Consider the following 25412-nt stretch of genomic DNA (forward strand, 5'->3'; position numbering starts at 1 on the left):
GCATCACTACCACAGCTCAGGATTTACAAAATAAAAGCTCCATCTTCAAAAGGGCTACTTGAACACTATAATGTACACTTATTCTAGTTGTCTGATCTGTTCATCAAGAAATAAAAATAAAAACAAAGAAATAAATATAGTGTAATATTATATTATGTCATGCTGTGTATTATATTATATTATATTATATTATATTATATTATATTATATTATATTATATTATATTATATTATATTATATTATATTATATATTATATTATACATTTATTAATATTTAAAAGATGTTTTAAAGGTCCCATATTGGGCTCTCGCATGTCACCACAGCATGTCTTTTCAAAAATTTTCAACTCAAATTACTACAAAGATGGTAAATTTTAACATGATTGAATAGCCCCTATTTTTAGTCAGCAAAGGCAGGATTTTAAATAAATACATGCGTGCAACACAACCACTGATTGCTTAATTCCTTTTTTGATGTCAACTAAAATTCTGTTCTGATGACTGTGCCCGTGGAATGACTGAGGGCAATGGGGTCGGCAACATCGGGTCACCCGTTGCACATTATAACCGCTATGTTGTGAATTGCTGCAGACGCTGGTATTATTTCGAACACATGCTCAGGAGACATTCTCATGCCACAGAGGTAGTTAAATTGCGACTTGATGACTCCAAAGGTCGTCTCAGTCCTGACACTGCATTTACTGAGGGTTGAGTTGAATCGGTTTGATTTCTGTAGGTCAGAATAGAGGTCATCAAGTGACGTCCATGGATGGCAACCAAGAAAAAAAACCCTTTTGCTTGGTCTTAACTGAAAAACTAAACATTGCTAAGGAACATGAAAAGAAACCTCAGAACATTATTTGGTCAACAGAGATCAAGTTTAACTTTGTTTGCTCAAATGGCGTCCCACATGTTTGTTGCAAAATTACCCCAGTGAATGCATAGTCCTGACAGTGAAGCATGGAGGTTGGATTGTGATGATATGGGGTTGTATGAGTGCAAAAGCTTTTGGGGAGATGATACTTATAAATGCAACCATGAATCAATGTGGATAAACCAAAATACTGAATGACAAAATAAGTTCCAGTGTGCAGAGACTTGGCAGAAGAGGAATATTTCAGCATGACAACCATCCAGTTTGTTGCCTGACTTGAATATTTAGAACACCTTTGGGTATTGTGAAGAGAATGGAAGAGCAACATTACCCCTCCAGCAAAGAGAAGCTGAAAAAAATCATCTCTGAAGAATGACCGAAAGCTGTTACGACTGTGGGGCCTGTATTTTGAATGGAGTAAATCCAAACTTTCTCTCTTTTTCTTGTTTGTAGAACCACACATAGAGTTGCTGGCATATGTGTAACCCCTGTTGTGATTAAAAGAGAAAAAGAGAACACCTTGTCTTGCATTCTGACTGATGACACCAGTGAAAATTTATACAGTCTACAAAATCTCCAAAACAGTCTCCTAAACTCTGTTCCTCACTATTACTCTGCTCATTTCAGAAAAGCATGACTGATTATCACTGAGAACAGGCTGGACAATATACCTCGAACTACCAAAATAGCAATTACACCATGTGAAAATCATTAAACTTCCTGGTAAGTGTAAATCCTCTTTCATTTGTTTCCATTTAAAACTAAAAAGAAATGGGCTTTACTTTTGTAAAAAACAAACCTGTCAAAAAAAGAAAGAAAAAAAGATAATATTCCTGTACCTGGAATGCCAAAAATATACTGTAAAATAACAGAAAATATTCATTTAAAAATAATGACAATAAAAAATCCCATAAAAATAAAACAAAATGTTCCTAATTTTACCTGAGCTGTGTAATTAATGTTTTTATATTATTATATTATAATGAAATTAGTGGACATTCATTCCTTTTAAAATATTCAATAAATGCAATACATTTATGTAAAATTACATAATCAGCACTTCTTTTTCTATTAATTGTCATCTAATTATATTAAACTTGAATTCAGCAGCTTTATATATTGAGTAAAAGGAAAAGGATATTTTACAGTTATCCACAGTCTCAAGGTTTTAATGTTATTTCACGCTAGACATGTAAATTCAATGTATTTTATTAAAATTATATTGATATTTTTGTGCATTTCAATAATACTGAAAACATCTTTGAAATAAAGTGGGAAGATTCCACCACCAAATTTTATTGGCTCATCCAGCCGCTAAAGGTAGATGCTGGTCAGTATACGTTTCAGAAATAAAAATAATCAGACAGTGAGGTTTCTTAAAATACAACTTTACAACTTGCTCAGTCCAATTAACTGTCTGATGCAGAGTCAAACTTTCTCATGAAGAAAGCTCAAAGCTCAAATACACATCTGGCTTCCACAGCTGCTTCTAAAACCTAAGAAAATTCAGCTCATTACTGTATTCTCAACCCAATAAGTTGTTATTAAACTCGTCCCACAGATTGTCCGATCATACAACCCAAATAATGAACCAGTGTGCACTTTTATCACTGGCCCTACTTTGTCGTTTTCTCACCTAAAGCAGAGTCCCTGGAGTGTAATTCTTCCTCCGTTACCACTTCAGTCAGCATTTATTTCCTCTGGACCCTCCACCATTGGAGTTATCTGCTCTCGCCCTGCTTTCCCGGCATGTCAGCACAAATTTCCTGCTCCTTTAGTGTTGCTTAGAACTATGTATAGCCTAAAGTGCATTAGGTGGCTTCCACATTGTGGAGGAAACGCCGTCAGAAGAGGCGAATGTGTTATTGGGCTGCTGAAATAATGGGGGCGGGGTATGCATTTTGTTTGGTGACCTTCTATGAGCCCCGATCTAAATCCTATTGAACATCTGTGGAAGGAGCTGAAACATGGCGTCTGGAGAAGGAACCTTCAAACCTGAGACAACTGCAGCAGTCTGCTGATGAGGAGTGGACCAGAATACCTGCTGAGAGGTGCAGAGTCTCACTGACAGTTACACAAATGGTTGGATTGCAGTGATTGCCTCAAAAGGTTGTGCAACAAAAAGTTAAGTTAAGGGTACCATCATTTTTGTCCAGGCCTGTTTCATGAGTTTATTTTTTAAAATAATTCTGTTGAACCACAGTTCAAAAGCAATGTCTGATTTTCATTGGTTAATTTTCATAGAATTTTTATGTATTATTACTTTTGTCAGATTCAAATTATTTCTGTGACCATTGTGGGTTTTTCTTTCATTAACCGAGGGGTACCAACAATATTGTCCACGTGCGTATATGGTAAATAATTCCACTTGCTGTACTTTGGTTTTCATTTAGTGTTGTTGGCTCAATAGCACTCTCTCTGGAGCTACAGTATGTAACTGGTGTTGATGTTACACTGTCAGTTCTTGAGAGGTGTACACAAGGTAGGTTGGGGAGCAGAGCATGGGCTCATAAATGACTGTTTTCTTGATGTCCTTTTGTTTATTTTATGAGTATATGTACATTATGATCTATTCAGAAGTTCATTGGAGTGTGTTGACATACATTTAATGTATTTATTTCTTAAAAATATGTATTTGGGGAGTTTGAGACACTCTATGAGCTAGCTATCTAGCGAGCATTAAACTAATGAACGTACTGCTCCCATTTTAGGGTGCTTTGCACGAGACGGCCGAGCTCACTGACCAGAGGTTTTCTTATATTTACCAGTTACCAGAATAAATGGCACAAAAAAGACATCTCAGCCTTCTGACTTTTTTTTAACAAAAATTGCACAACACAGACTCAAGGGGTTTTGAACCAGCCAGTGACAGTGTGACTGTGCATGGTTACACTGGGACTGGCAAATGGTGCAGCCATCCCATAATAGACCACTTTTCAAGACACTGAAAGTGCCTGAGTTTATAAAAAGCCTTAAAACATTGAATATAATCGCTACAATTGGACTTTGAGTTTGCAGTAATCTGCGAATGTATTAGACAGATGAAAAATGCACAGATAAATATAAATGAAACAAACATTTTTGTTGTTTTAGTTCGTATATATGTCTACTCATCGATTCAGTTGTCAACCAAAATTTATTTGATTTGAAAAACTTTGTTTATCGTGTCAAATATTGCTATTTGACAAAAATGTGATTAATTTCAAAGCCTCTAATCAATTAATTATTTTTTTAATCATGTCCCACCACTACTTTTATCTAATAAAGGCACTCCAATCCAAGGCCTCCATAGTTCAGTTGTGTTGCTCTATCTCAGCTCCATCCTCCTATGAAACTGTGAGCTTCCGATTTACACCAGCACACGGCAAGATGAGGCTTCCTTTACTATCCAAAGCTTTAGGGTCAAACCTAAAAGAGGACACAGTTAATATGTGCAACAAGTAAAGGTTTAACATGCAGAGAGTCAAATAGAATATAGTGAAGCGGTATACTATATAACTTTTTCCCTGCAGGAGCCCAAGGTTAGTGACACATGATGCACCAGAGCGACGTGAACCAGTCCCCCCTTGTCATTGTTCCAGCATCGGCTGAGGTTAAACTCGTGGCGCTTTAGCGCCGCGCTGTGATTTAATTATTCCTCTTGATAAAGGTGCTGGTAGTTATTCAGTGGAACTCCTGTGGCAAAGCTTAGCTGAAAGAGAGTGAGAGTGAGGAGAAGAAGTGCATGTGTGGGACTCACTGCAACCCCAGACTCCGTGAAATTCATGGATAAAAGAAATGAAGAAGTCCAATTTCAGATATCATACTCATTATCCGGAGCAAAGTTATAATTAAGAGGCAAAAAAAGAGAAAGAAAATGCAAGGAATATTATCTGTTTGCAGTGAGGAGTGGGTTGGATACTTCTCAGGCGGGCTGATAAAGGTATGATTGAGGAGAAAGGCCTTCCCACCTCACAAATGCTGCTGGAAAGACATCGCAAGGTCACACAGATAAAGTAAATCAGTTAAAAGATCAAATAGTTCCTGTAGATCGAAAAAAATAAATAAATGCAGAGCCGGAGACAGAGAGAGGGAGAGAGGGGAAGAAATCAAAGTGGAATTGAAAGCAGAGAGGCTGCGATGGAAGGATAGCATGTGGGAGTGAAGACAAAAAAAAAACCAGAAGCAGACTGGATGTGACAGATGAGAGGGAAGAGGTGACAGCTCGCTGAAAGCCCATTAGGACAATCACATCAACACAGTGCAAACATGTACCTGTCAGATCGCTGCAGATCTGCATGCAGAATGCGAGGAGACGAGGATTACTCACCTCATTGTGACACGATTCACATCACAATGTCGTTTCACCGCAAAACCCAATTAAAGATTAGTTAGTGACAGCAGAAGGAACTGCCTTTACATGAATGCAGCAGCCTTGATTGAGTAACATCCGGCTGAAAAGTGGTTTCAGGATGTTAACATTCTGAGGCATGTGGAGGAGAGAGGAAGAAAAAAAAGTACAATTGCATCGATCACAGGAATGAGCAGCAGCCTGTCGTCTCGGGGCAATTTCTGAAATCTTACCATGTCTCCTCTGGAAAATAGAGGACAAACTATTTAAGGAAGGGAAAATTGGATCGCCTTCAGTCGGAGGAAGGAGGAAAAACAATAATTGTGATACGGATGCTAGGGGAGGAAGAAGAAAAAAAGCTGTGTTCCCTATCACATTTAATCCCAGCCGAAACTCAATCGCTTTCTGCTGCGGACAAGTTTACTTCAGAGAAAAGGGCCCAGAGTTTTTAGGGTCTCACACCCAACTACAAGACTGCAGCGTTGGAAATCTCAGCTTCCATTTGGACATGTTACAACAAATAACCAATACAGAGCTGAAGCGTGAACTACATTCTCACCACCATCGCTTTCCTTTCATTTCTTTCCTTAGAAACCATCTCCACCCAGTATAACCTGAGATCTGCATCCAAATACATTATGAAAAAAATAAACATTTCAATTAACTTTCCTTTTAATTTTCCCATTTCGAAGTTTGCTGTAGTGGGGTGTTTATTGGTATCCCGGTATACAGTGGGTTTACCAACACAGAGCGTGAGTCTGTGAAGGTAAGCCAACCCAGAGCATTCTGACAGTACCGCTTTTATAGGGATGTCAGAAGGTGGATCAGAGGGTAGGGAGGGAGATAGAGTTATTTAAGAGGAAAAAAGGCAATTCTTGAAAAAGTTTTGTGTACCGGAGAGAAAAACGTATAGTCCCTCTTTGTAGGGTTTTTGAGTCTCCAGACGTCGTCTAGTCCGAAATCTTTCATATAGTCATGTATGACTTTAACTGATTGTGACTGTTTTACGTGTATTGGACTATTAGATCGATCTACTGAAGGGTTTAAAACTATGTTGAAGTCACCACCGATAATAGTTGTTGAGTTAGCAGATAAGTCTGCTAAGTGAGAGAAAACAGTGTGAAAGAAGGCTGGATCATCATTATTCGGAGCATAGAGGTTTACGATAGAATATAATTTATTAAAGATTGTTGCCTGGATAATAATATATCTGCCCTCTGAGTCCGTTACTGTACTGTTTAAAGTGAATGGTACTCTCTTATGGACTAGAATGGAGACCCCTCTTTGTCTGCTGTTATAACTAGATGAAAAGATAATACTATAATTTGAATCTCAGGCATTGAAATGAACAAGAAATTGAAGAAAACAAAGGTGATCAAATAATTTTTGCCATGACTGTAAATTTACTGTATTTCATAATCACCTTTTTTTACTCTGGAGAATTTATTTTAAAAAATTCTTAGAAAATAAACATTTTACTTTTATGTTTATACTTTTTCTACATATGTTTATATTTTTAGGACAGATTTTTCAACATATTTTGTGCTTTGAATGGGAGCAACTGTAACATATTTCCCCTTAGGGATCAATAAAGTATTCCTGATTCTGTATAATTAAGGGTTTTACTCAACAAAAATGTTGATTGTGTTTTCATCCATGCATTTGATCAGTAAACACTGATCAGCTGTTGAAATACATCCATTTATCTATCTAATGGGTAATTTCATTGGTTTTTACATGTTAATTTCCTTCATTGAACAATGAAAAGACTCATTTTTGTTTTCCATTTTTTTCTGTATTGTTTTGTTCTGTGTTCATGTCACTGCTGCTGAATTATTACGTTTCTTTGGTCGGTTTTTTTTGCAGGGTACATTCATAATATTGACTTGTCACACAGAGATGCAATCTCTATATGCAAACAAACTAGGCAGAGAAACAAAGATGGTGCATCTCAGGTCAGAGGAAGCAGAGGAGGAGACACTTGATGGACTCTTCTAGCAGGTGTCTTGACAAACTCACTACCTTTAGGCCACTATTCACTAACCTTGCTACCAAGGCTAGCATTATTTATACTGTAAATCTGTCATTTACACCTCATCTCTGCATAGCCGAGAGGAAGCAAATGCTTTTGTTTGAGCATATCAAACAGGGACAAAATTTATGACTGTGCATATAGTATTCTCACCTTTTATGCTCTGTCAGATTACCCTGTAGTGTGTTGCACCCTGGTTAAGGCTATATAGAAGATAGTCTCTCTGATTAAGTGTAAATAAATGTGTTTTGTCTTAAATCACCTTGGACTTTTTCTGTATTAAATCAGATTATATTTCATAGATATACACTGCCGTTCAAAAGTTTGGGGTTACTTAGAAATGTCCTTATTTTTGAAAGAAAAACTTTTTTTTTCAATGAAGATAACATTAAATGAATCGGAAATACAGTCTAGACATTGTTAATGTGGTAAATGACTATTCTAGCTGGAAACAGCTGATTTTTAATGGAATATCTCCATAGAGGTACAGAGGAACATTTCCAGCAACCATCACTCCTGTGTTCTAATGCTACATTGTGTTAGCTAATGGTGTTGAAAGGCTCATTGATGATTAGAAAACACTTGTGCAGTTATGTTAGCACATGGATAAAAGTGGGAGTTTTCATGGAAAACATGCATTTGTCTGGGTGACCCCAAACTTTTGAATGGTAGTGTAGATCTGATTTTTTTTTTCTTTCGGACATCCAGAAGGTAAAACTGTAAAGCAACTCCTGTGTGCTGCATGTGAGAAATACACTTGCAAAGTCCATGCACACACACTTGCATACTGTCCTACATATGCTAAATAGGGTTTAATATGTTCTTTAATATGTTTTGGCACTGGCCACACAGCCCCACAGCATGATGGGTAGCAAGTGTTTTCTTGGAATGCTGTCTTCTTTCGCTGCCATGCATAATGCCCCTTGTTATGACCAAATAGCTCAATCTTTGTTTCATCGGTCCACAGCATCTTATTCCAAAATGAAGCTGGCTTGGTCACATGTGCTTTTGCATACCTCAAGTGACTCTGTGGCATGTGTGCAGAAAAGGCTTCTTCCTCATCACTCTCCCGAAAAGCTTCTCCTTGTGCAAAGTGCGCTGAATTGTTGAACGATGCTCAGTGACACCATCTGCACAAAGATGAAGTTGTACGTCTTTGGAGGTGTTTGGTTGGCTATCTGATTGGTCTCACCATCCTTTGCCTTTGTCTTTCCAATATTTTTCTTGGCCTGCCACTTCAGGCCTTACTTGATTTCATAGAACTTTATTTTGCTACACTGAATTTGTCTGGAAAATACTCCAGTACTTAGCTTTTATTAGGAAATTAATGACATGCCACTGTAATCCTTTTCTATGAAGTAAATTATTATGCAGCCTCAGAGGAGTGCCTAAACTTTTTCATACCACCGTATATACATTTGTTTACCAATGGAAGTGTTAATCACGGGGTTCTCAGTTTTTATGATTTATCTGAATTTTGAATGAATGTCTTTGGTTAAACCAAAATACTGTCTGACAAGATGAGTCTCAGTCTGCAGAAGCTTAGCAAAAGAGGAATGTTCAAGCATTATAATGGTCCGAAGCCCACTTCCAAAATCACACAAGAAAAAGTAAAAAGTGTGACCTGGTCAAGTGTTTTACAGAAAAGATAGAGCAACACAACCCTTCCAGTGAAAGAACAGCTGAATAAAAACTGGTATCTGAATAACAGCAGAGCATCTCTTCATGAATTTGTGTACTACTAGTATTCACCATGCCGAGGAGGATTAGGACTGCCATGAAAAACAAATTTGGACACATAAAGTATTGAAAAAATAAAAGATTTGAATTTGTTGACTTTTATTGCATTGACTGCAGTTAGGCCTGCATTTTTCATTGTAGTAAATCTAAACTGTTCACTTTCAGTTTGACATCAGAGCAAATTCTCTACTGTTCAACACAGATGTAAAGCAATTACTTTAAGTTGATACAGTTTTAAACCATTCTACACTGATGTGGCAATGATTCATTCTGTTATATACTCTGTGACCTGTATTAACATGCTCTATTCCTGATAATGATACTTACAAACGTTAGCATTAGATGGAAAAGGACTGGCCAGACGGTTAAGTGAAAAACCTGAGTACAAGTACAAGAGTCCAAGCTCTGCTGTCATCATAACATATACTTTAAGTTCATTCTAACATTCCCTGCATAACAGGTAAAGAATATCCCTTCTTCTACTTATAAAATTACAAACATCAAATAGAAATGATCATGAATTATTGCTGCTTGCCAAACCTTGAAGCTAGTAACAAGACTGTGTCCTCACACTGTGGATTGTTCAGGCTGATTAAATATTAATCTTTCGTTCCAAAAATAAAGCTGAAAATCCATCTCTGAATTGGGAGGAAAAGACAACGGGGCTTTTGTATCATGATTAGCCCTGAAACACATTCTCATCTCTCCTTTGTTCCATGTCCATATGACATTACATTCCACTACAGCACTAGCTCCAGGCTCTCCTTACAAATCTAATCAATAAGTAAACTCAAACTAGACACCAGCTTTATGTGAGCTGCTTCTTTTATTCGCTGCACATCTGGTCTTGAAGAAATATGCTTACTATTTGGTGTAACACTTGTTTAAAAAGATAAGACTAGATCTGATTTTGCGTGAGAAAAGCTATTTTAATATTTAGATGAACATGGCAAATCACAATATTGCAGGAGGATTGTTGAACTCCAGAACTGCACTATTGCAGCTACAGACTGTATATATAACCTGGATGAGGACTCTGGGTCTGCATTATTTTGAACAGCCAGCAGGGGGCGACTACTCTGGTTGCAAAAAGAAACCCAATTTTATGAGAAAGTGAGCCTTTTTTCTGATTGCAGAAGGCGGGCTGGCGGAGGGGTCCAATAGTTATTTCAGGAATGAGAGCTTTATCTTCCAGAAATCTCACAGCTTTTCATTTTGAAGATTGCTTCCCTACAGGTGAGATTATTATTTTTTTTAAACAATTGCAACGATGGCGCTGTTTATTTTCTGTCAGCACACTGCTGTATGAGTGGGCTGAGTCTTATTTAAAAGAAACCAGTGGCGATAGACATGTTTTGTCACATTTCTAATTTTCACTGGGGATCTGTCTCCCCAGCATTACACACAACAGTATTTCATGCTTGTCTGCTGCAGGGCATGCAAGCCTCTAAGGAGACAGACACCATGTCCTGACTAATTTGAACAACATACAAACTGATTATAAACAGGAGGCCGTGAGGCATTCTGTTTTCATTTTCAATGCTCAATCAGTTTATGAGAGCGTGTTGTCGGTCCCCTCAGAGCACCGCGAGTAAAGAATGATCAATACCAAGAGAGACATCCACAAACTGACATTAGCGATCCCATTGTTTTGTTTAGGCCTCTGGTCAGAGTGGGATGTTCTCCTGATAATTCCATTGATCAGAGTTGCCCTGGAAATGCTGAGCAGGGAAACCCGCATAATTAGCTACGGCATTCATTAGATGTGGCATTAAATACAAAGAGCACATTACAGACCTTGGAGAGCTTATTGATATGCACACTGGGAGCAGCTCGCAGGTCATTTCTCCACAGATAATCAGTTCATTCGATTCATTCTCAACTACTGATTCAGTTCAGATGGAGTTAATTGAATTAGCCGATTCAGATTTGGTGTACATGTTTGACACACTACGCCTGTCAAATACAAATGGGTGTGAATGCTCATTCTAGAGAAACCCCTTGCAATAGCTTTCCCTTGGTCTTTCCTACATATACACTACTGTTCAAAAGTTTGAGGTCACCCAGACAATTCCATGTTTTCCATGAAAACTCACACTTTTATTCATGTGCTAACATAATTACACAAGGGTTTTCTAATCATGAATTAGCCTTTTAACACGATTAGTGAACACAATGTACCATTAGAATACAGGAGTGATGGTTGCTGGAAATGGGCCTCTGTATCCCTATGGAGATATTCCATTAAAAATTCATGTTCCTTGAAAAAAAATGCTTTTCTTTCAAAAACACATACATTTCGAAGTGACCCCAAACTTTTAAATGGCAGTATAATACTCATATGTAGTGTTACATTTAGGAGAAGATCCCTTAAAAGACAGGAAAATAATGACATTATACAGAGAAAACCAAGGAACAAAGAAAAAACACAGCAAATATTCAAGGTTAGAGCAGACGGAGTGGTTAAGTTGCACCTACTTCAGCAGCCACATGACCCCCTTCAGCCCCAGGAGAAAGAAAAGAGACATCTATTAGGGTTGTTGGACGCTTAGCAGAGCGTGAAACACACAGAAAAGGCAAACATATAGATAAAATCAGGGTGAAGCAGCAACGAACACAAATAGAACAGAAGTAATGGCACACTGACAAGGGCCACTCGGTGAATATTAGAGAATGATCTTACAACAACAGTAACTGAGTGTGTGTAATCTGGTTTCACTGAGGGCAGGAACAGTTATTCATCTCTGAATAAACATCTGACGTCCTGCTAAATGGATGACTGAAGCAGCTACCAAAATACCTGGGCTGTCTGTCATTGCAGACAGCCCAGGGAATATGCTGGAAGTCAGGAGAAGGCCTGCGCCATCAAAACAGATCAGTAACTCATCCGGAGCCATACAAGAGATCCCTAAAGCATTCAAAAAAACGAAGGAGCTCAAATTAGCTCTCACCCACAGGCCCCCAGGAGATGAGAAGCTGCGTATTTTACAGCCTGAGAATTTGTCTGATATATTATAGGAGAATAAGGGAGCTACACCCGGTGTCTATTGGAGTCTAATCAGATTGACTGTCAAGAGGAAAGATATTTTTGGAAGCTGCTCTAAGACTAAAAAAAAGTTTAAAAGACTATCTGTAATGAAACTTTGTATATCTAAGGTTTCAAATCAAAGATGTAGTCCAAGATGTCTGCAGTGGCAATTTGACTATCAAGAATGCCGGTTTAACATATGTACTACTAATACATTTACCCAAATTTGAATTTCTTTCTAATTAAAGTGTCAAAAATTCGTGTCCCAACTTGACAAAGACACCCAACAGAGCCTTTACAACCTGAGTGACCCACAAAATAAAATAAAAACGTAAATTAAAGCTGCAAGCAGCGTTGGACGGGTCCTCGCATCCTTGCCGGTCGGCGAATCCCAGCATGTCCACCAGGTCGCGCTGCAACCAAGAGTGTATTCCAGCCGAAGGATGTGATAAGGTTTGGACTCTGATCACACATGTAAAATTTCAGGCAGATTGGAGCATGTACAGGCTAGTTATAGAGCATTTCCTGTTCATCCACCAGGTGGCGCTGCGACTGAGTGTATATTGGCCTATGGATATGATGAGGGCTGGACTCTGATCTCATATGTAAAGTTTCAGGCAGATTGGAGCATGTAGAGGGTAGTTTTGCAGCATTTCCTGTCCATCCACCAGGTGGCGCTATCACTCTGACTGTATATTGGTCTATGGATGTCATCAGGACCGGACTCTAATCATACATGTAAAATTTGAGGCAGACTGGAGAATGTTCAGTAGAGTTAGACAGCATTTCCTGTTTCATGGTGAATTCATGGCGAATTGTCAAAATCCAGGGCTCGCCATTTCCACACCTTTAGACTTTTGCAGAACATTTTGATAACTTTTGATCTGTTTCTCTTTTAAAACTGCAGCTTCTCCTAAACTGATCCTGTAGCTGTAATATATGACGGCCCCTGGCAGCCTCCCCAGGCAGAGCCCACTTTCAAACACCCTCTCAGTCTGTTACTATTTAGAAACTTACACAAGTTCACATCGAGTCGCTCAAATTTACAACTTGGATATATTTCATTTACACTGCAGAATAAGTTTCTGCAGTGTGTCTCAGTGTCATTTGATTGTTGGCTTGATATCCACTGCCAGCTCACAGAACTGGTTTGTGGCACCTGAAGCTATTTGTTCTTTCAAAGTTTGACAGAGTTTGAGCATATTCTGCTGCACAAATACTGAGGACATAAGAGATAATTCTACAGTAGCTTTTCTCTATAGAACACTTGTGCATTGATGGCTCTCCTGGGAAATAAATGGCGATTCGACTGTGTCACTTTGCTGCCTCCTATTAACCTTGAATAGGGGAAAAAACAACTTCCTACCAATAAATGGGGACCCTCACTTGAATGCTTGGTACTTTCTCCACAGCTGCAGATGTGTCACTCCAAAACCCTTCAATAATGAGCAGCAAGAAATATTTCTTTATGAGGCTTGTTCACAGTGGAGAATTGGAAAATGCAATCAGAATACTTGTGGTTTTAAAGAATTGCCTGACACATTAAAAGCAAGATATGAGCAGCATGAGAGCAATAATGAGCCATTCACTACATCTATACCAACACTCAACTCTGTCAGCAGTGAGCAGGAGCTAAAAGAAGAGCAGCCGGACAAACTGTCGCCCACCAGATAAATCTGTTTGATAAAAGCGTTTTTTATGTCTACTCAGTAGGAGGAAATCAGCAATGTTTTTATGTATGGATAAATTCATTTTGCCTGCTATAGTCAGCAGGGGGAAGCTCACAGCAACACAGAGACCGTGATCAATCACTACGGATACCCTTAAAAAGTTCACAACATGTAAACAGCAGGAGTCTTGTGTGATTTAAGCAGCTGTCGGTGGACATTATGCTTCACTAGCAATGCTGAAAAAGAAAAAAAAACTTTCTATGTGAAATGGCCTTCAAAGTGTCAAGTCCTGAAATTCCACTTTTTATCTATCAGAGGCTGAAATCCTCAGTGTATTCAGTGATGTTTATTCAAACATAAATATCAGGTTTGTTATTGTCTACCATCGGTTTATGTAATACAGAAGTGAGTCAACCTACAGTACTCCCACGTCACCAAAGCTGTTACATTTCCTCCTCTTAACATTTGCCAGGAGCTTTAAAATCAACTGCAACACATCAAGTTTACATTCTTGTGCAAAAGCTTTCAGTGTTTTTTGATGTTCGGATTCTTCGTCACATGAGGCCACCAGGGAGGCATCTAATTAGTCCCAAATTCATGCAGCAGCATGACAATGAACCCAAACATACCTGCAGAGTTTTAGGGAACAAAGGGTCCTGCAACAGCTGGTCTGAACCTCACAGAGCCCTGATCTCAATACCATGGAGTCAGTCTGGGATTAAATGAAGAGAAGGAAGGCACCACGACAGACTAAATCCACAGCAGATCAGGATTCAAGATGCTTGGAACAACCTACCTGCCAAGTACCTTAAAAAGTGTATACAGAGGAAAAAGGGTGCTCGCACTGAATGTTGATTTAGGTATTTGAAGTTGACCGAAAGCAAAGTTTCAACTGTAACAGTGGATAGTTATTAACAAAAGGGTTCCAGCTTTCCACCCTGTCATCCATCTGTCCCTTAGTAAGTGTCCGTCATGTTTTGGGTGCATTGAGTACATGTGTCTGAGCGTGAGAAGCCCATTTTATACAGTTTATATTGCGTTATATGCGTTCTGTGAAGCACCTTAAAATGGGTCAACTGTAAGTTGGTGTTTTTTGTCATTTTAAATGTGTTTTTTACAGATCTGGGTCCAAAAATCTGAGTCAAAAGATTTGGATACGTCTTTTTCCCATTTTTGAGTTGGTAGGTGTACAGAGTCTGTCTTTGAAAGTAAACTATAAATTTTTGAAAGATTCTTCTTATTTCTTGGAGACAGTTTCACAATGTATCTGACAAAGTGCTTTTTGTCTCTCTCCCCCTTCTTGCTTTTGCATATTGTATCTCTACTTAAAACCTCATTAAGATCCAAATGTGCAAAAGGTAAATTCTAGCTATTTTTCAACTGGTCTTAAAATTTTGATCAGGTCTGTATAACTATTATTTTTAATCTCTGTCACTGTCCTGAAGAAAAGGGGTGCTAACATTGACCAGAAATGTTTAAGAAATTCAGCAGGGAAACCATCAGGACCAGGAGCCTTGCCTGCTGGCATACTGTCTAATGCACATTGTAATTCTTTCATAGTCAATGGAGCATCTAATATGTCTCTGTAATTTGACGTTAGTTCAGGCATGTTTAGATTGTTGAGAAAATTATGAATATCTTCTATGTTTGGGTTGACTGTTGCTGAGTATAAACTCCGGTAATAATTATAGAAGGTCTGGTTGATTTCCTGAGGTGACTGAGTATATTTTCCTGAGGGATCCTGAATTGCTGTTATGAAGGATTTTTCTTTATTGCGCTGGAGTTGGTTCGCCAGAAATTTTCCTGATTCTACACTACATCCCACCCAGGTTCACGGATTCCTCAACACACTGGTGATCCTGTGAGTGGAGGGTGGAGGGGGGTGGTAGCAGGCGACAACAACTTGTTGGACATCGGCCGTCTCAGCAAAGCTCGAGCAACTCGTGCTGCAATCGCAGCGCGAAATGATTTTAAGTCATTCTTCCTGACACCAGAGGGATGTGTACCCTGGCAGGAGAATGAGCTTACAAAAGGCATGCTTAACAGAGCTGAAGACAATACTGGACAGCTGTGAGTTTGAAATACAACACTTAAATAACATGTTGTGGTTAATCAAAACCTCTGTACACAAACACAATAAAGAAAATTTAAAAAGTACAAAACTGCTTGTAGTGCAATTATTTTTTAGAAATATAAAAGAAAGTACAAAACTTAGAAATCAGTGCAAACAAGAGATTTAAAAAACTACAAAACTGCTTGTATTGCAATGTAAAAAAAAGTTAAAAAGAAGAGTCAAACACACAACAGCAGCAAGAAATTGTTAAAATACACTACACACTACTATTAGGGTAGAGAGCCTCATGCATTACTTTGAACAGTTTTGATTTCACCGCATCTCTTTGTTCTAGCGGCATTCTGTCCAACATGTCCACCATCACAGAGGCAAACCTTGTGTTGTCCGTCTCCTTCAGGTTTGCTTTGTGCTGATCCAGATTGACGAGCCTCTCTAAAACTGTGTCTTCAGGCCTGCTCCTCTTCAGCGGTGGCCCTGACCACACGGTCCTTGAGGCCCTCCTTTGTTCTAAGCAGTTAGGCAGAATCGATATAAGCATTACAATAAGAAATGTATAAACAGTTACAATACAGAATATAATACTGATACTATAATACTGAAGTTAGTACAATATGATAAATTCGCAGCGGTTGGTTTGTAGAGGGATCGGCAATCATGTGATCATCAGCAGGCAGCTGACGTAGTGTTCATGGTTGTCATAGTCACAGTGTGCCGCTATTTCACAATGATACAGAAATCTTTGACAAATCCATGGATCAGGACTATAAGCTGCATCACTGTCAAAATCTAATCACTTGGACCTTGTGTCATTTCTGATCTTCCCTGAAAATTTCATCCAAATCTGTTAGTCTGTTTTTGAGTAATGTTGCCTAACAGACAGACAGACAGACAAACCAACGCAGATCGTCACATATTTCTGCTGTGTTCCTGGGAGTAATAATGTAAAATCCTAATTATTGTGAGTTACAACTATGAATGTGGACAACTACAAGAAGTCCCTTCTGCCACATTCCACTTCTATACATAAAGGACACGCTTATTTCTTGCACTATTACCAAATTTTGGCAGTGGCAGTGCAAATTCATCCATTCTGACTGTGATTTCCTGGATACTAGATTGGATTTGTCTCATCTAGCTGGTAGCCCGATGGCCTTCTTCTGGTCCAAACTGCTGCACAGATTCTGCGGTTTAGTGCCACCAGCAAAATTAAAAGGACGCTATGAAGCAAACTGTACATACATATGCATGGCTTGAACGCATAGCGCCTTTCATGACTGTAATCTTAGTTGCAGCAGACAGACCTACACGATGCTGCTGCAGCCTCAATGATGATATATCCGTACCAGAAGACAAGTGCCACGAATCGTTATTATTTCTCCTTATCTAATGAGCGTATTTTTAGATGACGTTCAAGATACATGGCTGCATTTTGACATAGCTCTGTCAGGGCAGAACAGCCTCTCTAGAGTGCTGAACAGAATGCAGATGCCCTTTCTCTCACTTATTTCTATTCCCCTGTGGATCGGACCTGAAAAGGTCAGGCTACTATTACGTAAAAGTCAAGCTGCCGCTCAGTGTTGTAGTTTTCTTTAAAAAATGACATTTGGTCTGACACATATATATTCCCTTTTTTACTCTGGTAGTTTATATAGTAGCGTTTCCACACAGCAGGAACTGAGTGTGTGTTTGTGAGGGTCGATGAGAATCAAAGTCTTTGCTCTGCTGTGACCTGAAAACCTTATTTAGAACCGCACAAGAGGTAAATTTGCTTTCTAAGCTGTTTCATCATTGCGTTTCAACTGAGTAATAAATTGTCTACATAGCATTAGTTAGCTTTTCTGTACCAAACAGCATGAGGTTTTATGAAAGCCTCCTCATCCAGCTCTGCTCATTTCAGCCAAACTAACTGGATTTTATTGCCTATAAATTGCCTGTCCATCTTCCCGTTTCATCCATCAATCATCCCCCTGCTTTTTTTCTTGACAGACTACTTCGTCTTGGAAATAGTTTCATTAAGGATTTATTTTTTATTTGCTCTGCAAAGAGAAACAAATCTCTGGGAAGTGAATGATGCAGTGTCTAGTTTCAGAGGAATAAAATGGAGTAAATCCTTGCTGGAAATGGTTTTGGTATTGAACTTGTTGCAGTGTTTCCTCTAGGATTTTTTTCAGCAGCAGGGGTAGGTTCTCCAGGGAGCCATGGTGGGATAAACAAATGACACTTGACTGCCGATTTTACTTTTACAACCCATTTATTGAATGGTCAGTTGAAAATGGCTTTTTAAAGGCTGAATGTTAAAATAAATAAAACAATAAAATTAAATACGTATTACTTGTCTTTTATGATTACATAAAATTTTTAACGTTAGATAACTTATACTCACATCTGATTACAAGTGTGAACACAATTTTTTACCTAACCATCATCAATCAATCAATCAATCAATCAATCAATCAAAAATGTATTTGTAGAGCACTTTCCAACAACATAGAAGAAGACCAAAGTGCTTTCCAGACAGAATAATAAAACGCAATTTTTGATTACTATAAAACCATAAAACCCATAAAAACACAAAACTAAGAAAAGCATAAAACCCATAAAACAGTCATTTCTGTGCCAGTAAAAGGCTAATGATACCTGACTAGCGTCATTTTCATCAAGTGTCTTTCTCTTGTTAGAGAAATATTTGAAGAAGCTCATCTGAAAATGCAGTCAGCAGTTACATCATGGCATGCAGATATTAGTTTAATGCTATCAGTTAGTTGTAATTAATTGTAATGTTAGCGACACCGAGTTGGCACCAGGCCCAATTAACTTAAGCTACTGATATGTTATGTAACGTTTGCTGGCCATCAATATTTTGTGAATGTCTATTTAACTTGTAAAATCTATTATGAGTTATCTAAAGCTAATAAGTCTACCCTTTGTCTGGTAAGTCGCTGCCATATTTTACAATACGACACTCCTCTGACTCTCTGACCTTGACATGACGTCACTTTCAAGGTCGCATTCTTGCGAGTAATTAAAGTCACATTAACATGCAGCGGTGCTGTATTTGTGACAATAAAAAAAAAAGAAAGGAAAAACAGAAAGAAATTTGAAGGAGCGGCGGCTAGGATTTAGGAATGGCGGCCTGCCACTCCTAAATGAATGTAGAGGAAACACTGTGTTGTGTTTTGAATGCAAAACTTGGCAGTGTTTACAAGGATCGTTACATCAAACATCCATAAGGTTTCCAAACAGAACATTACAACTTAGTTCTTACAACTTACAACAATGTTCTTCCTCAGGTCATGACAGTAGTCTTGCCACTTAATGTTATTCGTTTCATGCACATTGTGCCCATCTAAATTTGCAACAGAAAATGACATTTGATTCCCTTCACCAGAGGCTGATAGTGAGAAAACCACACTGCAGCGCAGAGTAAAAAACAACTAGAAGCTGTATTCATGTTGTCTCAATGTTCATTTCACCTTGAAAAGGTTTCTTAATATGGTTGCAGGGCATTGTATCAACAAGCATTCAGCAGGCCACATTTTGCTGAGAGTGACTAGTACTCATCCTTCAAGGAGAGCCAGAATAGCCATTAGAATCAGGGAGCCGGCAGGAGAAAGGCTGCTTTTGTTTCTTATGATGTCTGTTCTTTTTTTTAACTATTGATGTGGACACAAGTTTTTCCTTGTGTGTGTGTGGGAGGGAGTGTTTGTGTGTGTAGCTGTTCTAAATGTGTGTCTGCAGGGACATGCAGTGTAGAGTGTGTGTGAACACTGGATTACATCTGATGCGTAGGTGTGTCTTCCGAGACAGGGAACAGTTCTTTGGGGGGCAGCTCGGAGGCCAGAAATGTGCAGTACCGCATGTTGTCATGTGGGGGAGCAGTTGCTCTGCAGCTGCTGCCTGAGTTGCTCCTGGATCTGCTTATTATTCAGCTCTCCAGCACAATCCGAAGAATGGTGCTCTGAAATAGATGTGCTTTAGTCCCGTCAGTCGCTGTAATACAATCACTTACCTAAGAGATGTTGCCAATATCCATCTATGCAACGGATAGCCGGCTGATTTTGCAGCTGACATAAAACATCCCCTAGCTGTTGCTATAGCGATCCTCCACATCTTTAGCCAGACCTCTGAATGCTGCCAGATTACACTTTGTCAAGGTGGTTGGATTTGCAAACAACAAAATGGATATTGCGAATGTAAAAATGGGAATTATGTCACAGCTGGTGGAGGGAAGCTCGGGGTGCATCAGGGGAGGAAGGCTCGTGCACATCATGGCTGTGAACCCGTAAAAGAGGTCATCTGTCTTTTTTGTTTTCTGTTTCCAGCCTTCCTCCTCCACACTGATCGGGGGTAGTTATCACCCAGAGATTATACAGCAACTCGATCCATTATTCATGACTCAGCAAAAGTAATAACACTTCCTCCCAGGGCAAAGCAACTGATTCCTCTTTTTAGGGGTGTTTATATTCCCAGGGGTCTCCATTATAATTTATGAAGCATAATGTACTGTAAAGTGTAAAGGTGGGAAGCTCTGCACGACGTGATAAAGTGTGAATTCCAGCAGCTTGCCGCTGGGCTGGAGTGGTGAGCGTTCTGGTTAGCAATCAGTTCAGGCGCACAACTCACCACTGCCAGAGTGCCTATTTGTTGTGCACTGTGGTGTGAAACAAGCTTTTACACCTTCAGGAGTGATGCCCTGCTCCATTTTAAATCTCCAAATGGAATTTTATTAGAGATGGAAGGAATCTCAGGCCACCAAGGAGAGAGAATGTGACCCTTTCGAAATGTTTCTAATCGGGTTCGACTAATTTATCACTACACTGATCTCCACAGTGTGTCATTCTTGATTATGATCCATATCGAACAACAAAATATGTTATTTTTGATTGCCCTTTAGAATGACACAGAGTGTTTTCTAATGTGTCACAGTGATTTGGTAGAATGACTCACGCTGTTCTCCCAAATGTTCTGCTCCTATACAACTAAACTGCATTCTAATGTGAACGAAACATAATCTGGTTTTAATACAAGCTTATTTTCTCATTAAAAAGGCAAGACTATGGCAGAGGAGGAAAGGAAAAGAGCCACCAAAATCCGCATAAGGAGGTAGAAGAGGAGGGATAAGACCAGTGTTAAATTTTAAATGTTAAACACCGAATATACAAGGATTGTATATTCCATCATCCCCTCAAGTCCATGAGAGTCAATGCAGACTCCTCCACGGACATCTGCATCCAGCACAAAAACAAAACAGTAGTGCGAATGCAAATGTTAATAGACCTACTGCGCTTGTATGGAGTGGAGTCTTCTGAGCGGTTAAAGCGGTCAAGCTATTTTTGAAAGAAAAGCAGTTTTTTTTCAATGACGATAACATTAAATGAATCAGAAATACAGTCTAGACATTGTTAGTGCGATAAATGACTATTCTAGCTGGAAACGGCTGATTTTTAATGGAATATCTACATGGGGATACAGAGGCCAGCAGCCATCACTCCTGTGTTCTAATGCTACACTGCATTAGCTAATGGTGTTGAAAGGCTAACTGATGATTAGAAAACCCTTGTGCAATTATATTAGCACATGAAGAGAAATGTGAGGTTTCATGGAAAACATGAAATTGCCTTGGTGACCCCAAACTTGGAAGTGTACATGTCTGCAGAAGTACACATAAAGTTTGTCATCCACCCAAGTCTATGAGGGTCCAAGCAGACCCCTTTGCTGATGTCCATCCAAACTTTATGACCACGCCCAGGAAAGCATACAGTGGTTGAATCAAATGCTTGTTATCAGGAGATTCTTTGTCAGCCACACCTTCATAATCCATCATTTAAAGAACTATATTTAACGTAATCGCTACAGGACTTTGGAGATGCTTTAACTTGTACATGCTGTCCATCAACACAGCCACAGTGGAAAGTTCTAAATTCTCCAGAAATCCTGTGCTATAGACACACTGCTAACACCTGAGTTTGTAATTAACTGCTACAGCCAGTAAAAAGTGCAAAGTCACAACCTTTCAACAACACCCATGGGATGCAAAAGTCTATGCAGCAGGCCAACGCATAGCTATTGTAGCATCCACATCTGTCTTCAGAGTCTGGATTATTAGTATGGAAACCATGAATTCGTCTTAAATCAGCAATCGGATGTTGAACCAGGAGACCACAACCTGGGTTCCATGTGAGACCTTTATTCTTAGACTTAAGGTTTTCTTTTTACTCACTGTTTGGTTCAATTTAGACCCCCAAACTATGGAAACTACGGCTCATTTTCTGGTTTACCACAGTGATGTGTCCCACCCCATCAGTATTCATGAAATTCCACTTATAGCCAGGCTTGTAATGGTATATAGGCTAGTTATATTTGACTTCATCCATTTCACCACATCTGCTTTGTCGATGCTTGATGAAATTCTTTATATCTTATGTACATTGTTTTAAATCTCTATTAAACCGCTGTTCTGTATCATATTTTGCAGCCCCGCCTTGGCAGAGAACCCTCTGTGAAAGATTTCCTAATGCCAAGGAGGCATTTTCCTTGTTAGATATTGCCACAGTCACAGGCTGTGAGTTTTGATTGGTTGCCAAGCTTCTATGCCAGGCTCAGTGCACTGTTGTTGAAAAAAAAAAAAAGAGGACAGACACACTTGAGTGAATGACAGTGCAGGGAAATGGTGGGGTAAGGGCAGATGGCCAGTGGAATTCACCTGCAGTGGTGGGAAGGAGACCTAAAGTCTTGTTGAACTGCAGCCAAAGTGTTCAGGTTATCAGTAACTAAATAACCCCTAGACCTAAGTTAGGATGACCTGAGACATGACATCATTAAAACAGACACGTGCACATGTTCATAATCATATTGTATAGATATAGTGGGTTTCAAAAGACAGGTACCACAAGAGAAGATACTTTTGGTATCCTGGCATGATGAGAGCTTCTTATCATATCCGCAGTGTTTCTTGTGATACACTTTGGTATCGTTCTCTCTCCAGTTTGTCTCCTTACACGCATCCTTCTGTTACTGCCAATAATTTCTAACTGGGATTCATGGATAAACAGGACTTTTTGCATCATTCAATGGTTCTCTCTCTTAGCCCACCCTTTGTGTCTGGCTTTGACTCCCCTTTCGAGAAGTGGTTTAGAGACGCTCCTCGTCTTTTGAGACCATGACTAGAAAGTCTTCTTTTGATGGTACTTTTGCTGATTGGAGTCTCATGTTCTTTCTTTAGTAAATTCTCTGTCCGTGCTGAAGTGGCTTTTTGATCTCTCAGTGAACAAAGGTTGATGTATTGATCTTCTGATGGCGTCCTGCCTGATACTACTTCGGATACAGCTGATGCTGTTTCCACAAAGTATTTCAGAGCTCCATGTGCTGCCTGCTTAGAAATCTTCAGCATAGCAATCTTTGTCTCTGCCTCTTTTTGCTCAAAATAACAATCTGACTTGTGACACTTCCACTCAGTTCTGCTGCCATATTTGCCCACTATCACAATCTCACTTGCTGAATATTCTTCTGCCGGAAAGTAGAGGCACAGTCATATTTAGAAGAGGTGAGATATGGCTGCAGGTTGATTTACTTGAGCAAGCCTCTGATGAGTCGATCAGATCCACCCAAGTGTCATATTTCTGTTCAGGAGTGGAACTCAACATGGTTTTCTGCTTTTTTCAGTCCGTTCGCCTCAAGGTTTGATATGTTGTCCATTTTGATCTGTTGTTCTGCTCTGCACAGTTGTACAAAATGGTTATCTGAGTTACTTTCTGTCAGCTCCATCCAGTCTGGTCAGTCTCCTCTGACATCTCTTGTCAACAAGGAACAGAAGTGCCGCTCACTACATAGATTCTATTTCTCACTGTTCTGAGTAAACTCCAAATAATGTTATTGTCCAGGAGATTAGCAGCTTCCAAAATACTGAAAGTTATATGTCATAGTTAAAGTCAAAGGGGTCAGTTTTTTTCTTCACTCTGATATTTAGTGTGAATATTAACAGTAGCTTCTCCCTGTATCTGGAGGACTTTGTGGGCAGGTTGTCAACAAATTGCAAGGTTTGTGGTTCAACACCCAGCCCAAAATATCTTTGGACAGGACATCGAACCCCAAATTACTAGTTGTGAGTGTGTGCATGAATGGGAAGCTCATTGTAGAGCACTTTGTATAACATGGCCAAGGTTAAAAGGCAGACCATTTTACATTTACTCTCTCTGAGTGGTACAGCAGATTTACATTTGCTATGTTATTGTTGTAATGTGTTGGAAGTACTATTATGTATGTGGAAAAATGTGATGTTTGATGATTTGGTAGTGTCGCAATGCATTTTGTCAAATCAGTGCAAATGAGTGGTGCCTGTTGGTGCCACTTCCTGCCTCTGGAAACTCCAGAAAAGCTTTAAAATAAACCCATATTGATCTAAAATTAAACAAGAAAAATCTTGGGTCAAAAAAGGTTGGGCACCTCTGTTGTAGAGAATACATTACTCTCTCTGCACAATATTACAGACAATGCCCTACTGGAACTTCAAAACAATCTTCATGACCACCTATGAAACATTAAGAAATAGCTTTGATGTTGAAATGCATTTTTGTATTGATCCATTGCAGAGCTATTCAGTTGCCTATCATATAAAATGGATAGATTTTAATTGGCTTAATGCAACAGAAATGTGAATCATCAAGGAAAATGGTACAGAGTTGGGACTCAGTGTTGGCAGAAGCTAAATATTAAATGACTCCAATCGGATTGGATCAGGGACAAAAAAAACTTGACATCCTTAAAAAATGCACTTGTGAACGCGTTCCATTAGAGTTGTCAGTAGCTGGATCAGTATCGGTTGGGACTCCAAGGGTGGGAAACAAAGCATGTTTACCAGACCTATGTAGCCTGCAGCTCCTCAGTTATTCCCTGTTTTCACCTTCTTACATATGTGGATTGGTGTTCTTCTCATACAGTGTTTCCTCTACATTCATTCAGGAGCGAAGGGCAGCCAATTCCTAAATCCTAGCCGCCACTCCTTCAAATTTCTTTTTTTTTTGTTATTGTCACAAATACACCATCGCCACATGTATCCATCTTCACAGCAGAGTTCTGCACTGTGTCATGTACTCGCAAGTAACAAGGTAAATTACAGATAACTGTCTTGCTCAGTATCTACTCTTTGATACATCGGGTTAATACGATGTTAATTACTAGCGAGAGTGCAGCCTTAAAAGTGATGTCAAGTCAAGAACGAGGCACCAGGTCAGAGTCGGAGGAGTGTCTTGGAAAATAGGGTAGCGACTTACCGGAGAAAAGTTATAAGCTTAAGATAACTCATGATATATTTTACAAATTAAATAGACATTCACAAAATATTGATGTCCAGCTAACGGTACGTAACATGCCGGTAGCTTCAGCTAATTGGGAACGGAGCCAACTCAGTGTTGCTAATGTGAGTAAACTAATTGATAGCATTAAGCTAATATCTACATACCATGATGTAATTGCTGACTGGATTTTCAAATGAGCTTGTTCAAATGTTTTAAATTTTTTTTTTTAACATTCAGCCTTTAAAAAGCTATTTTCAACCGGCCATTCAATAACTAGGTTGTAGAAGTAAAATCTGCAGTCAAATGTCATTTGTTTAAGTCACCATGGCTCCCCGGAGAGCCTGCCGCCATTGCTGAAAAAAAATCCTAGA

At 39.1% G+C, this 25412-nt stretch overlaps 1 protein-coding gene across 1 annotated transcript in view; it reads left to right on the plus strand.

The window, feature by feature from the left end:
- The window catches only part of sts (steroid sulfatase (microsomal), isozyme S), a 194350-nt gene that overhangs the window by 65203 nt on the left and 103735 nt on the right, over positions 1-25412 (plus strand). The window lies entirely within an intron of this gene.

Source organism: Amphiprion ocellaris, chromosome 24 (assembly GCF_022539595.1).
Source record: "Amphiprion ocellaris isolate individual 3 ecotype Okinawa chromosome 24, ASM2253959v1, whole genome shotgun sequence".
Classification (NCBI taxonomy): Eukaryota; Metazoa; Chordata; class Actinopteri; family Pomacentridae; genus Amphiprion; species Amphiprion ocellaris.